The sequence below is a fragment of the Protopterus annectens genome, chromosome 10.part0 (assembly GCF_019279795.1).
Source record: "Protopterus annectens isolate FY-2018-M chromosome 10.part0, PAN1.0, whole genome shotgun sequence".
Taxonomy (NCBI): Eukaryota; Metazoa; Chordata; order Ceratodontiformes; family Protopteridae; genus Protopterus; species Protopterus annectens.
In genome coordinates this window covers 131,147,138-131,160,248 of record NC_056744.1, presented here as the reverse complement: position 1 = coordinate 131,160,248, position 13,111 = coordinate 131,147,138, and the positions used below count along the sequence as shown (strand labels likewise).

Genomic DNA, 13,111 nt, shown 5'->3' with positions numbered 1-13,111 from the left:
CAGAATGTTTTATAAATATTGTAGAAATGTGGTTCCCTTTAAGGCAGACATGTACACATTTTGTGTCAGAAATCTTCCCACTAAGAAATCTGTTAACAAATCATCTAAAAAGGAGGGCTGTGGTCCTGGTAATCAGAGCAGTGGGTCTCTCAACATTATGTGCATTGAGCAGCTTTCTGTAAAGAGTATGCTGTAGCAAAAATGAAAACAAGCTGGATTTACCTGAAGTGGCCTGGACATATTCTGCAAATAATTCAGATAAGGACGCTATGTAAAATCAACTTGGAATTTTCCCAGAACTGGTCTGGTAGATGGTAGAATGTTTGTGCCATCTTTAGAAATATGGGTTAGTGGAGTATTCTATCCAAACATTAAAATCCATGCTGAGAAAAGTTATTGAGGAAGATGGTGAAAACTAGGACAAGTTAATACTATACCTCTTTTTTCCATTAGAGAAGTAAAAGTCTCAACATGGTTCACTTTGTGCAAGTAGGCCTTCTAACCCTGTTGGACTTATAAACTCTTACAAATATGATTGTTTGTTGCTGCCCCCCCCTTTCTAGGTTAGGCATAGGAGTAACTGTAGGCCTATTCAATTCCTGATTCCCCTCCTTGCAAAAATGAAGAATGCTAACTGGAAGCTACAGCAAAAGATTGAACTGCCTTTCCAAATACAATGTGTACTTCTGCTTGAGTAATGGTATACTGTTTCATATCACTATGAATGCAGACTACTTTACTTTTTTTTAAGAAGGGTATTTCTTTTGTATACACACATACACACATACACACACACTGTGCCTTTAGAATTGTGACCAGTGCTACCTGAATCTGTCTGTGCTTACAGCTCGTCACTGTTAACTAAGACATTGAATTGCATTATTACAGTGGCAAAAGGCTGATTCAAGCATTCTTACAGATTATTTATCAAATTCCATATGCTTAGTTTTGTTCACAACTTTGACAATGTTACCATTACTGGTACAAACATTTAGCTATGTGGCCCATGTTTCCACATTTAAAAAAATAAGCTTAAAATTGTTACCCTGTTACTAAAATTTGACAAATGCTTTACTGTAGGTCATTGCATTATAATGTCTCTACCAGGTCAAAAACTTTTTGATCTTGTCTCATAGGTAGTATCAGCTGAAGCTAACAATGCCTTTTTTTTACTTTCTCACAGTCCTGATATTCATTGCCTGCTATGCCTATGAAGGCTGAAAGGATTCTATCCCATCCACTCCAGTCCCATTTCAGCAGGTTGGCATACTGCACAAAGGCTACCAGGGGCAGTATGAGGTTGTCTTCTTTGGTTAGCTTTTTAACTGTGGAATACTTTTTGGCATTGCCGTGGCTTTGGAAACCAATACAGCACTCTCAGATGCAGCAACAGTGGTTTGTAACAGTTGTTCCACAATCATCTTTTCAGCAAAATGATCAATATAGCTGCAATCCTCACAAAAAATCCCAGCATGTACCAAAGGCTGCTTTCTCTTCATGTGGGATAGTCCCAACATTTCTGCTGTCAACACCTACCACAAGAATGTTGTTCCTCTAGTCAGGGAAAATATGCTTAAAGAAATGTCCTTTTAACAGGTTGATAAAAGTATAAACTTAAGAGATTTGGCATGAAAAAATATGCTAAGGTCTGCCTGCATTCTCCACCAGTGTGGATTAATGCAGTGTATTAGAGACTACCAGTCTGTAAAGTAATACAGTTTTATCAAAACTAAATAAAGGTGTAGGCTCTTGTATAAAAAGTGGAGTGTCAGAAATGGCAAATAACACTTTTCTCACTTCAAAAGGGATATTGACTCTCACATTAAGTCACTAGAAGGTTTCTAGTAGTTCTTCCCTTCTCTTCTGGAATTTGCAGGTAGGAAAATGTCCAAGTTCCCTTAGGCATCTTCAGAAGGTCCTCTTTTCAGCAGCATGTTATAAAGGACTGCTGCATAAGCCACTTACATTCTGTCTTCCTGAGAAGCCATCTTCTAACTAGCAAGGCTACATCTGTTCCTTTCTACACCATTGTTTCAGTGACCGCCTTCATTAATAATGTCCCATGGGAACCTCTGTACTTAATACACCAAGATTCATTTCTTCCTGAATGTACAGGTTATTTACATTATAACTTTTGAACTAACGGTTCTGTTTACATTATATGCAATAACAGTTCTCTATCCAAGAGTTACTGCAACACTATTTATATTCCTTTATGACACTTTACAGCATGCCTACACTGCAGTGTGTGTGTGTGTGTGTGTGTGTGTGTGTGTGTGTGTGTGTGTGTGTTATATTTAACAATTAAAAAAGCAGAGCTAGTAAAGATTGTGTGCATCTTGTATAATCTGGAATGATTTTTAGCCAAGTATAGTACTGTGGTAACCATTTACTAGTAGGAAGATGTCTTAGACTAAGGAGAGGAATTTGTAGATATTTTACCAAGTTGTACTGGCTTATAAATGCTTTTTTTTTTTTCAATTTTAGTTTGAGAGTTGTAGTCTTCTTTTCTATGAGAATGGAGTTTGGAATATTTATTTATTTACTTGTGTTTGATAACTGGGGTAGTGTATTGATCAACAAAGAACCATTTCAGACATAGCCCAGGTGATGTGATAAAGGTAAAACAAATAATTATACAAAAAGTGCAAAATAAAAATAATTATAAAAGTTGCAGTGTAGAGTAGTACTGATATATTTATGAATAAATTGTTTGCTGAACATAATGTTTAATATTTGATAATAGAAGCCAAATGAGTATCTTATTGATAGGAATTCAGATTGGCTAGAGATTATTTAGTAATTGATGGGATTAATGCTTATTGGAGATGACATGACCGATAAATGTAGTACTGGTTTCTTAAATGTGGTGCTGACTGTTTCTAGCAATGAGAAGTTTGGCTGTCTGTTGAAAGTGCAAAATCGCTTGTGGATGCAGTTCTAACCAAAGTGACTTCATTCTTAGGGACGTAGTAGTTTTTTGGATTGGAAAAACAGTCCATTTTTTTCCAGCTCTACAAAGTGGGGTATCTACCTTCTTTCCTTTCCTACAATCACCACAACATTTGGCAGAGTTTAGATATTTTGTGATTTGAGGAGGAGTGTAGGGGAATAATCAGGGGCGGGCCGTGCTATTGGACTGCCAGACTGCAGCCCCCTCAACTGTAAAATAAAGAAAAAGTAAAGAAATAAAAAGAAAATGAAAAGATAAAAAAAATTTAAAAAAATTGCGGACTTTCGCACATGCCCACTAGTCCGGACTGCTGCTAAGACAGTCTGGAGCATGTGTAGAGTGTCTCAGCAGCAGTCCTGACTGGGAAACATGAAGAACAGAGCTCCCAGAAGTCTATGCAGTTTTAAACTGCATAGACTGTCCTGGAACTCGCTGGGAAAATGCGTCGGGGTCGGACTGCACCGTCAGCAGTCTGGAGTTTGCTGCAGTCTTGTTGGGGGGAGATCTCACGACGGGCAGGGTCTGGTGTGGATTGGAGTTTGCTGCAGTCTCATCAGGGTAAGATCTTGCGACGGGTGGGGTCTGGTGTGGATTTACATGGGTTTTCGTAGCTTACTCGGATGTATGTGTGGACAGGGATTTGGATTTATGGTGGTTTGCTACAAGATCTACTACAGGTAAGTGTGTGGACAGGGATTTGGATGTATGGTGGTTTGCTACAGGGATTTGGATGTATGGTGGTTTGCTACAAGATCTAGGTGTGTGTGTGTGTGTGTGTGTGTGTGTGTGTGTGTGTGTGTGTGTGTGTGTGTGTGTGTGTGTGTGTGTATGCCCCAGGTGCTATATACTGGTGGTTAGACTCATGGTGGTGTGGTAGGGAATACCTCAGGCTTGAACCCTGTACCTTGTATGCAGGTGTTAAAGACCTGAATTCCCTACCCACCACCATTTGTAAAAAAATTGCAGATTTTTGCCTCATATTTGATCTAATCTGTTCCTCATAATATCTGTGGTTTGTAAATGTTGCAATGCTTGATATTTGATGGTGCAGTGGTAGCATTGCTGCCTCACAGCTGCAGGTTCTCAGGTTTGATTCTTGGCTGGGGTGCCTTCTTTGTGGGGTCTGTATCTTCTCCCTGTGTTTGTGTGGGTTTGCTTTTGTGTCTTCCCATGTTACAAAAAAATGTCTGCATTATTTCTTCCTGGGCCTCTGCTGAAAATTGTTTTTTTGTTCCAAGTCAGACTGTCCTGATTAACAAATGTTAAATAAAATTGACAGGCATTTGAATTTCAGACTTCAGGTTTCTGAATGTTTAATTTCTGACATATTTGATGGTGCAGTGGCAGTATTGTTGCCTCACAGCTATAGGTTTTCTGGTTTGATTCTTGGCTGGGGTGCCTTCTGTGTGGAGTCTGCATCTTATCCCTGTGTTTGTGTGGATTTGCTCTGGTGTCCTGCCATTTTACAAAGACATGTGTCTACAGTATTTCTCCCTGGGCCTCTGCTGAAAATTGTTTTTGTTCCGTCAGAAGTAAAAATGACAGGCATTTGAATTTCAGACTTCATATTCTTCAGAAAATACATAGTAAAACAACTTTTTATTCTAGCAATAAATATATAGTAACACAACCTTTTATTATAGCAATTTTCTAAGTTTATAAGATGACTATTTGAAATTTGCCCTTATTTTTGGGACTGTATTACCCTGTTATTGGCTTTGTCCAGTTTTTTGTGCTAAGGTTGACAGCTATGGCAATAACTAAATTCACTGAATATGTTTGAGGGCTGTATTCCCTCATTACTGGGTTTGTCCAGGTGTTTTGTGCTAAGAGGTTGACAGCTATGGTGAGAACTAAATTCATTAAATGATAGCCATTTAAGTTTCAGTCTTCCTCTCTTTCACAAAGCAGCTGATTTGGTGTAGTGGTATGTTGCTCTGACTGTTTTGCACAGGGACCTTGGAAGTAAAATGTATGGTGGTAACACAGCATTTTTCTTTCACAAAGCAGGTGATTTGGCATAGTGGTATGTTGTTCTGACTCTTTTGCACAGGGACCTTGGCAGTAAAATGTATGGTGGTAACACAGCATTTTATTCTAGCAGCTTTCCAAGGTTATACAAGCAATGTTTAATGTGTCCCTGGTTTTTGCCCTTTTGACCCACCCCAATAAATTTGGCTTAGATTTTACAAGGAGCTGAGAGCTGCAGGAAAAGAGAAGTTTAGTGCTGATTATGCTAAGTCAGCTTGCATTGCTAATAGCACAACAGGTTGTGTACTTGCTTTTGATGCAGAAGGTTGTTGGTTGTACTCCCATAAGGGGTGAGTGCTGCCGTACTGAAAGTTAAGATACTAACTATGAGCCTGTTATCAGTTTGCCATCCATTTCCTATTGCAATATTACTAGCTTATTTTTAATGTAATTTAGCCAATTTATTCCTCAGGGGCATCAGACACTTTATTTTTCAATGAAACCATGAAATATAAAGGTGATTGCTAGCAGCAACCTCTTCATTACAGATTTATTTAACGTGGAATTATTTAGATGACTTTTTTACTACTTCAGAGATTGTGCATATTTACTGATAATACTGGACTGTAGAAGTTTGAGTAGACTTTTATGATGGAAATGTTCTGAATTGGGCAGTTTTGTCATTGGTGCATGCGTTTTGTTTCATTGTTTACTGGAAAAATGTTCAAAGCAATAGGAAGGTGTATCAAGGAGCACATGTATGTTTCATATGCAAGGGGTCTATGATTTGAAAACAGCCCAGAATTAATCTTTATCTGCCACAGGTAAAATGTATTTTCCTTGAATGTGGGTTTCAATGTTATTTCAATGAATGTGAGTTTCAATGGCAGAGAAGTTTTATTGCCAAGTTTGTTTAGCAGATGTCTTAGTGTTTGGGCTGTAAAATGCAAAATAAAACTTTCAAATGAAGTTCAAATCATCATAGAAGTAAATCAGTATGCACATTAGTGTTTATGGTAAATGGAGTGAAATAGCCAAGTAATGGATCATTGGAATGGCTGCAGGGGGAGGCTCCATTCGACCATGGTTTTGTGAGGGGGAAGGGCAGCAAACTTAGGCAGCCCCAGCTGAACCATACCTCCCAACTGTCCAGATTTTCAAAGAATGAATAGAATTTTTGCTTCTTATTTTTGGTTTGTTCCTCATAAAATTTGTGAGTTTCTGGCAAATCATTTAGGAATTAAGTCACTAAATAATGACACACTGAGTTTCAGATTTCATAACCTTCAGAAAAATGCATGCTAAAGTAAGACCTGTTCTAGCAACTGTCTCAGTTTATACAAGAGCAATTTTTAGTACTGTTTATATGTTCCCCCAATATATTTGGCCTTGTCCAGATTTATTGCATTAACAGGTTGAGAGGTACATGCAAATAAATTGCTTTATAGAATTAGGCATAGCCAAACCTCTCAACTGTCCCTGATTTTGGCTCAAAATGTTGCTCTTCCCCTAATGATCCCTCCGCAAAATAGCAATTTTGGAAGAAAACATGGAGGATTTATAATTAAGAAATAACTGTAATAATCAGTTAGATTACTCTTATTTCAGAAATGCATGTATATTCTTTTATTTTGTCAGCTGCTCAAGTTAGCAGTACTAATATTAAAGTGTCCCTTCTTTGACAGGTTCCCAGCTGTATTGTGTTGCTATTTTATATTTTTACATCATATTTTTGGTCCATTTTTCATAAAATTGTGTTTTATTTTGGCAAATTAGTGACAAATCATTAAAGACTGAAGTTAGAAAATAATGACAGACATTTGAGTTTCAGATTTCATACCATTCAGAAAATTCATACTAATGCAAGACCTCTATTATCTTTCTAAGTTTATAAGAGCAATATTTTAAAAATTGTCCTTATTTTTGGGCCTTTGTCCCATTCCTTTGTATGGCTTTGTCCAGATTTCTTGCTCTGAGGTTGAGAGGTATGACAAATGTGTCAGGGCCATCACAAGTCAGCCAGAGACATTTCAAACTGTGACATACTTATTGCACCCCACTCCCCCATGTAGTGACTCTGGATGTGTCGAAGCAAGGCAAGGAGTAGTTATGCAGTGTAAATGTGCAGAGTATCCTCCCCATCCAAGGCAGACACAAGTAATAGAGTGGCTTTTCATCTGTCCTTGATTTTTACAGAATGGTCTGGTTTCTGTCATATTTTTTGTACTGTTGATTTATGCTTATTACTCAAAGTGCCTGTTGCTCTGTATTTAAGTAGCAATACTTTAATGACCATCAGGTAAGCTTGGCTGAGATTGCAAGATGCAAGTAAGCTTTAATAAGCATACTGGTAAAGAATTGCCAACATTGAAAGCCTTTCTCTTGCCATGTAGAGAATACTTAACTAGATAATGTATAAGCCTTGGGTATTGAAATGCATATGCCAGTATTTGTAATAAAGGACAGGATTACATTATTTTAAGAGTCTCATTACACATGGAGACTTCCAGTCATCTCTGCAGGCTTTACCCATAAACAGAATGACAATTGTGTGGTCCATAACCTGTACAGTAATCTTTTTAAGCAATGTATCTTGAGCTTATTTCTTGTTTGCTTTTCATTTTTTACTTTGATCATGTTTTCCCCATGAAACAAGTAGATGTCAGGCAGCAGGTCTTTTTTTGGATAAGGAACATTTTTACAAGTGGGGGCATCAGAGATTTCTACTTTCAGCATGTTACTTGGTATTTTAATAAAGCTGAATATACATTATAATTAGAACTGCAGTGCAAGAAGTGGTTTGAGTTGAGTGCTGCTTGTTTTTATTATACTTGATTTTGACTGGCATTCCATTAATGTATTTAAAAAAAAGTAATTTATTTTTTCATGCCTCACAACCTTTTTTGTTTCCATCTAGATATTAAGCTGTCATGCAGCCAATGCATTGACATATTTTTATTCTTCTACACTTCATTTTGTCTTGATTGGACTCTCATAATGACGGTTTGGCACCCAGGGCAGTATATTTAGTTTTTGTGGTTTTGAGCATAGCTCCTCCCCATTCTAGTTGGCCGCACCCCTTCCCATTGACCCCACCCATTCAGCTGTCTCCTGCAGCCCCCCCACCTTTGATTTGAAGTCACCAGCCGCCACTGGGAATAATATGATATTACTTGGGGATTTAGTGGATCTGGCATTTAATATGGTTATGGGAGCCTTGGGTGTGCAGAAAGGAACATTCCTTAAAGGTTTGACAACTTCTTGTTTTTCAAAAGCTGAAGAAGTGTATTGCACTATTTTTTTTAGGTTTATTTAAAAAAGTTAAAATCACAAGTACATGAAGGAATGTAAGGTTCTCCTAGTGGGCTTCTAGCCTCCTGCAACATATAGACCTGTCCTGGGGGAGGAACAGAGGCTGTGTTTAATGTAGATATTCAAAGATCATCATGTTCTTCAAACCATTTTTGAAAAATCTGCTACACTAATTAAAATAGAACTAGATCATGGCAAGAACTCTTCCTGAAGATGTTTACCCTTAAACGTGATATTTACCTCTGATCCAGCCTGATCGAGATGTGTTATGCCTTCCCATTTCAAGGTTGTGGGGTCTTAAGCTCTGTCATCTTCATAAGGAGCTTTGTTTACATACAGCCTGATGAAGATCAACACCCAGAATCAGCTTTGTTAACTAGGTCTTGAATCATGCCAGCAAAGTGAGGACATCCCCACTGCAATATGGTGAAAAGGCACATCTAGAGTGGCCATCATTCAGTCAGCCATGAGGGACACTTGTGCCCTGCACTAGCGTTCTGGCAGTTAGACCATTTTTGATATTATCTAGCTGCCTGGATGGAGGAACATATGACTTGCATCATCACAGGTTACACTAGGTTCCTAGGTATATACTAGGCTAATGACTTGCAGGGCCTTTATAAGCCTAGATGCACAACCCAACCAAACTGTGTCCCTATGTATTATGGGTGTTTACTAGGGGGTGTGTTAAAAAGTTTCTAAAGCATATGTGTGTGGGGGGTATGTTAGTTTGCACATAGTTATTGTCTGCCAGTGTCTGTCGCAGACATGGGTCCAGACACAATGTGAATTTCAGATTTCTCATCCTTTTGTCAAAGTTGTGCTTAAATAAGGTTAGGGATGGACCTTGCTTCACATGATTGACGAGCCTGCTCCAGAGCAAAGGGATCTTTTGTAGACATGACATCTAGCTGGTGTTTTTCCAGACAATCTGGGAATAGGGATGTTAGTCTAGCAGTCCAGAAAGCAGAGTACAGTCTCTGGTATTGTTTATCTGAACAAACAGAATTCTGGAGTTTGTAAAAATGAAGCCTCGGATTAACTTTTTAAATGAAAAGCATCACTAATGCAATGTGATTAAAACCAGTATTTGCTGAAAAAGAAAAAAGAAGAAGGTGCTTTACCTCAGAATGGCGTGTTCTTTGCCATCGTGAAATTGGCAAGGAAATATATATATATATATATATATATATATATATATATATATATATATATATATATATGTATGTGTGCAGAGAGAGAGAGAGATGGGGCTGTGGGAGGTATAAGGGGTGTGGTTTTGTTCTAGTTTGACCAAAAGGAAAGATGGCAACCGTAATCTCCTGAGACACATATCTGTCTCACCTACATGTCCTGTTTATGTCACAAGCAATATTTCAATCCCTAGATCTAGTGCTTCTGATGCTTTTCATTTTGTGGATGTGCAAAACATCAACGCTTATGGCATTCCAACTTTTTCATATGTCTGGCCAGATATATGTCAAAGGAGGCATTATACTGAATGATGGGTCTGATAAGGGCCAGATAAAGCTGCACTATGACTTCCCTGGACCTGGATGCCATGCTCTTACTTATAAGTTGGGCAACATAGACTGGTTTTCTAACTGCCTTGGCCACATGTTGGTCAAAGGCCAGATTACAGTCTACATATGTTCCCAGATCCCTAACTACCAGGTCATCTATTAATGGTGTCTTATCAATGGAGTAATTAGCCTGGGTGGCTGTTTTCCCAAAAGGGCACTACAAAGCATTTCTTGACAGTGAGTTTTAATTCTCAACTTTGGTACCAGTCATTTGTCTGTGTTAGACCCTCTTGTAAGATATTTGTGTCATGGGAGGAATATATGATACCTCCCAGTTTGCAGTCATCTGCGAACCTCGTCAGCCAAAAGTCCTTGACATTAGCCTTTCCCTCTGAAATCTAGATGCCAAATAAGAGTGGTTTCAGCACAGATCCCTAAAGTACCCTGCTGGTGACCAGTCTCTTAGCAGAGATAGTCTTACCAAACCTACCTTCCTGGTTTCTGTCTGTGAGCCAACTGGTAATCCAGCAAGTTATGTAAGGTTTTATGTCCAGTTTAGTGAGGTTGTTAACTGTAACCAAGTGGAGTATTTTAAGAAGCAACCTAGAGAAGTTCACCAGGTTTAGTAGGTATGACCTTCCCTTGACAAAGCCAAACTGGGTTGGATCCAGTGTCTGAAGGTTTGATATATCTTGGTTGATTAGTTCCATGATAATTTGTTCCATGGCTTTGCATGTTAGACTAGTTAGACTAATGGGTCTGTACTTGATGGTGCACCTTTCTGAAGTGGAATAACCATTGCAGTCTGCCTTTCTTGTGGTACAAAGTCTGTTTTGAGTTTATAGTTGAAAAGTGACTGAAATGATCCTGATAGGTCATGTTTCAAATTATTTAGGAGGTATCCCGGCATATTGTTGGGGCCCATTGAGGCTCAGTATTTGGCTTTAGCAAGCTACACCCAACCTGCTCAATGCTAATATTTAGGGGATTATGCTAGTAGATATTTCATGGGGAGAGAAGTTTGAGCTGAGCCTGACAGCCAGTAGATTCGCTATGTCACTCTGCTCAGTGAAGGTGGCACCACTGACCACCAGTTTGGCACACTGCTGCATGCTGCCTTTGAGTTTTATGGAGTAAAGGACATGAACATTGTTTAATTGAACTCAGACTGTTCTCATGAAACAAAAATAGAGGAAAATAATTTATATTCCCAAGATATTGAGGAAATGGAAGGGGTTTCACTTGACAGCATAGGAAGAGGGGGAAAATATTACTATCAGCAGACAGTGGGACCACAGTTTTCACTGGCTGTGAATGATTTCTTAACAGATAAGGATATTTACTCTTAGAATGCACTTCCATAGTAGGTGATGGAGACAGTTTGTGTAGTCATTTAAAAAATCCTAGATAAACTGAAAGTGGTACATGGAGATAATTAGAGAGATTTGTTATTTAAACAGTAGTCAGTGGTGATGGGGAGTTATATGGCATTTACTGAAGGCTAGAATCAGAGCAGAAAGAGCAAAGCCCAAAGGGTTAAATGGAAGCACAAGTGAGGAAATTTTGCACTGCCCCCATATCCAGAATTGATTGTTGGTATTATGTATGAAATATTTTAATTTAATTTTCTTAGTCTTTTTGTATGTATGTTTTTCTATGAATCCATGGCTTAGCAGATAGTTACTTAGTCATTTAAATGAATCAACCTTTAGTAAACATGGTGTAATATCATGATTTTATTCAGTACCAGTAAAAATAAACATATATATATATATATATATATATATATATATATATATATATATACACACACACACACACACACACACACACACACACACACACACACACACACACACACACACACACACATATATCAGTCACACTGATGAACAAACTCAGAGAGCACACTTAAGCTGTGCTTAAATGGCAGGAGCACAACAGGCAGAGGCAGTGGCAGTAGCAGTGACATAATAGGAAGCACACTCACCTTTGGTGCACAAGACTGTGGGCTGTATTCACACACCAGGTAGATTGATTGCTAACAGTACAGTGCAGTGTAAGAGAGGTGATGCATTTTTGATTGTGTTGTTCTTCGGATGAGAAGTTAAACAGAGGTCTCATTTGCCAAGTAGCACAAGTGGATATAACGGATCCTACAGCATCTATCAAAGAGAGTAGGGGGTCCTTTATTTATATACCAAAATAACTCTTATTCACAAAATACATGTTTACATAAGTACAAATATATAAATATACAAATCTGTTTATGTGTACTCATAATTTCCTTTAGTCATGCTAAATTTTCATCCTTATTAGACCCCCACTCCTTTTTCAATAACCACCATCTGATTTTAATTAATATTGCTGCTTAAATCTGTTTACCATTTGTGACCATGTAAATTATTCCCATCTGTATCAGGAAGAATAAGGCAGTGTATGTGTAACATATGCCAGCACAGTTGTCTGGAGTTTTGTAAGTAATTTTCTTTCATTTGACTATCATACTGCTTGTACAGATGCTTATGTTAAAAATGTATCAACAGTGTTGTTATAACTGATTAAATGTTTATGTGTAAACAAAGAATTCTGTAATTTTCAAATACTGCAATGGATCTTAGAAAAGCTCTGAGTCACTACTCTACCTGAGTCATGTGATCAAACGTGATGTCATTCTATAACCAGCACTGAGGGGATAGAACTCACTGATCAGCTTATTTTGTTTTTGTTTTCTTTGGAACCTGATATAAAAATCTATGGTAGTTATCATAGTCAGGTCAGTTGTGATCAGTTAGCAGTTGGAGGACCATTACCTTGCTTTGTGGAAGTGCGCATCTCAGTATCTAATCTTGCCTTGCTGTATTAATTAAGTTAAGTAGGGAACAATTCTTCTTTAGACAGTTAGGAATTACAGTGAGATTAGCTAAGTGTTGTTTTTTCTGCATCTGTTTGAATCTTTCCAACTGTGTTATCTTGATTTCTCCTGTGATTGAAACTGTGATATTCATTGCACTTAAATATTTTTTTTTTCAAAACAGGTTTATTGTTTTAACATATAAGAGAAATATCATAACAATTTTATACAAGTAATTAAAAATAGGTATTATTATAATATTCAACAAAACAACTAAAGTATTTACAAAGACATCCACTACAATCAGATCAATTAATTAAACTAAAATACCGTGCTATTGAAATTAGAATTTTTTTAACAAATTTTGTAAATTATCCCATACAATATAATATGATGTTTTTCTAGTTGTTCTCATTCTAATTGTGCTTATTTCCATATGGCACATTATATTCATAACATTTTTAAATTCATTGAACGAAGGAGGTGTATCTGAAATCC

The 13,111-nt window shown here is 37.6% G+C and overlaps 1 protein-coding gene across 2 annotated transcripts in view; it reads left to right on the top strand.

The window, feature by feature from the left end:
- Nucleotides 1–13,111, top strand: part of PRKCA (protein kinase C alpha) — a 2,412,375-nt gene that overhangs the window by 2,239,676 nt on the left and 159,588 nt on the right. The gene's annotated exons all lie outside the window — the stretch shown is intronic.